The following is a 3,735-nucleotide window of genomic DNA, read 5'->3' as shown; positions in this document are numbered from 1 at the left end:
CATTGACTTTTGTGTTTTAATATGACTGTTGCATACAAAAAGGAGTTTGGACAAGGCATTGTTTGGTGAATATGTAGTTTATATATCTATATAACTACCATTCAAAATATTTTACATAAATAAGATTAAAGAAACATTATGCAAATATAGCTATATCTATAACAGGCATATTTATTTTGTAGACCTTGCATATCTAACAAAGAAAAACATCTGACCCATTTAAAATAAATATTCTGGAATAAAAGGCTCTAAAGCAATGGCAACAAAAATATGTGAAAAAAAACAAAATTTTGATTCACAGCAATTTTGATTCAGAGATAAGCGAATTCGGGGAAAATATACGAACTGCTAATTTTCAAAATGAGTGAAAAATAGTTTCCGGGAAAATTATTCGTATATTTATGCATAATGCGCTTTAAACAATAACGCATAACATACGAAACTCTTTCTTTTCACACGAAACTATTTTTTTGTCATGTTTAACATGGTCGAAAACGTATTTTTTTCAAAGTCCATTAAATTGCGATGTTTAAAAACCTGAGAAGCTAAAACATGCAAATTACAAGTAAATTATATCGAAGTGGAAAAATTACTGATGGATTATAATACATTGTTTAGACAATATGTGTCTGCACAACACATTGGAAAAAACTCCCACTAAATAAGTTATAATTAGTCACCGTAAAACATCTGTCGTCAAAACTTTTGTTACAACATTCCTCTTCCTTATATATTATAAGGATTACAAACGAATTCAAAAGCTTACTATAAAGAACACGATATATTAGATACATATCTGAAATGAAATTTATAATACACTATATTGTTTTGTAATTTTATGCTGTCAGAAATATTATCATAAGTATAACTTTCCTGACCTGTTTTGTAATGTGAGGCTTTTTTATATTTATTTGTGGGGGATTTTACGTCTCTTGACTGGTGGAGGAAGACCTCAAATACCATTCCATGAATTATTTCAGGCACAAACGGGCACCGACGTTCCGTAAGCTATTTTGATAGCTTACTTACATAATAGGCATTCGAACCCACAGCAATGAGTGGCAAGTGGTTTGAAGTCAACGACCTCAACCACTCTGCCACCGATGCCCATTCTTATGTATCTTAACGGATATAGAAATAGAAAGAAGGTATGATACGGATAGAAGAAAAACTTTACAAGATGAAGACTACAATGAAATTTAACGCAAAGCTTTATTTTAATAAACTACTCAGTCATAACCTGTCACTGGTGTTGAAAGCAGTGAATGACGACGAAAGTATAATACATCAATTCGAAGTTATTTTGTTTTTAAATTTGCCACTTGACTCTATTTAAGGTAATGTTTCAGGCATTTGCATATCTAGATGGGATGATTATAAAACCTGCAATGACATAATAAAGTATGACACTTATAATAAAAAGATAAGTCCATGTGACTTTTAGCACTATCACTAATAATGCATAAAAATATATGTGTCGCAAGAGAAAGTTTGACTAAGATTCATGTTTTTCAAGTGATTTTCAACAACAGAAACCAAAAACTTTCGGCTTAATTAACCGAGAAATTAAGAATAAATCTAACGCTAGGTAAACTGTAGATAAATTGGCACTTATATCAATATCACTTTGCACCATATTATTTTTTATATCAACACGAAGCTATAAGAATGAATCCACACACTTAATTTTCTTAAAATGAATAATTTAACAATAGAAAAGTTAATCACATGTTAGAATTAGCAATTTGCTTACATACACATTTCCAAAAAAATAATACCAGTTGTATAATATTATTCAATTATTGTATGGTGATAAGGGGAATGTCCAGGTCTATGAACCTAGTTTGTGTGATATTTACCGAGATCAAAGCCCTTATATAATAAGCTGGTGGAATTATACGACTTAAATTTCAGCTGTAGGAAACCGAAATGAATTTAACCTCTTATGCAATTCTTCCCCTTTTTAATGATCATTATTTGCGAAGCAAAACACCTTTTGTACACTGTATTTTTATAGAACAAAAACGTTGTAAGAGGTTACGTTTATTTAATGGAGAATCATTTCAGCCAAGGTAAAAAACATAAGCGTTTTACACATAATTAATTTAAATAAATATGTCAGAATACAATGTTTTGCTACAGAAATGCATATTAACATATGAGTCATATTAACATATGAACAGTCTATCCTTCATTGTTTTCATGCCTTTGTTAAAATGAGATTCTATGCTGATTTTATTTCCATATTATTCATTAGGCAGAATTCGTTTAAAAGTAAACAATTCAAATAAACTGAGCAGTTGATCAATGTCACAAGACAAAATTAATCATATAAATTACATTGGATACTTATTTTAATCTTCGCAACCTGGATCTTCTATCAAATGAATGATTTATCATTACTTCAAATATGAATACAAAGAACAACAAGAGAAACCGTCGTTCACAGAATACTTCCTCCACTAACGCAAAGCCCAACAGCACATTTTTTGAAAAATAACATATATTTGAATGTATAGACCTTGTAGTACAGAAGACTGTGTTCCAAAGATGAATATGACTTGTGTGATTTTCAAGTTTTACCTTACGTTCAATGTTAAATTATGTATCTTTAATATTAAAAATTATCAATCAAGATATATACAGTTGTAGTCATGTCACCCTGCAGCCATGTCAAAACCAACATACATGAACCATAAGACACGTTAAATGGCCATTATATCAATTTTGTTAAGTCATTTGCAGTGCAATTAAGATTTTTAATTACAATAAAACAAGTAACAACGAAATTCTTAAAAAAGCGTGATGATAATTGTGAGTTTCTATTGACACCCATTGCATCTTCTTGAATAGAATTCAACATTTTACTAACAAGTGGTGAAGTTACGGTACTAAAATATATCAGTCTGTAAATACTTTTAATCACACCAGACCCCTATGAGAATGTCTTTAATTACAAAGCTTCCTTAGGAATCTGTATGTTCACCATTGACTTAATCAAAAAGTTTTGTTCAATCAGATAGGACAGGTTATTTTTTTTACTTTTTACTTCTTGAATTCTAGCAGATTTACACAAGCGGATATATTACATTGTACATCTTAATCTTGTTGAATGTCTGACATTTTTATTCTTTCCGCTAAGATTAACAATTGTATATAATTGCCAACAAAATATCTGTGATTAATAAACATAACTTTAGTTGAACCTTTTTTGCAGTTTTATATTTGATTTAAAAATAATAGGAATAAAATTGCAACCAAAGTTGCGTTAAGTTTGCAACCAAAATGCCCTTGAACAATATTGTTGCGTATTGAAACTTAATTTAGGACACATACATTAAAACATTTTTATAGTATTGACAGAAATATATTTTGTATTTTGTAAATTTAAATACAAATATAAATAAATGGGACGAGAAACGATCAGAAAAGTCACTTGTCATATCTCGAAACATTTACATGACCAGTTTGTATCTTCAATAACTTTGTTAAATCAAAAGCTTGGAAACTGAAACCTAAAACCGAGTGTGTCATAAACATGGCCTTAAGGAATGGGCATATTTAAAAGTTTTGCAAACATTTCGTATTCTTGAACCAAGTGTGCAAACACTTCACGCGCTACCCCTTATAAGCTTATTGGCGTGCAACTAACGCATAATACTGCAAATAAACGACGAAGCAAATTTAAGCAGAAATCGTCAAGTTATTCATCGGCAAAAATTGTAGAATGTCCTT

Source organism: Ruditapes philippinarum, unplaced genomic scaffold (assembly GCF_026571515.1).
Source record: "Ruditapes philippinarum isolate M1 unplaced genomic scaffold, ASM2657151v2 ctg534_1_1_1_1, whole genome shotgun sequence".
In the NCBI taxonomy this organism is placed as follows: Eukaryota; Metazoa; Mollusca; class Bivalvia; order Venerida; family Veneridae; genus Ruditapes; species Ruditapes philippinarum.
The sequence above is the reverse complement of the archived record's forward strand: the minus strand, read 5'-3'. Positions refer to the sequence as shown.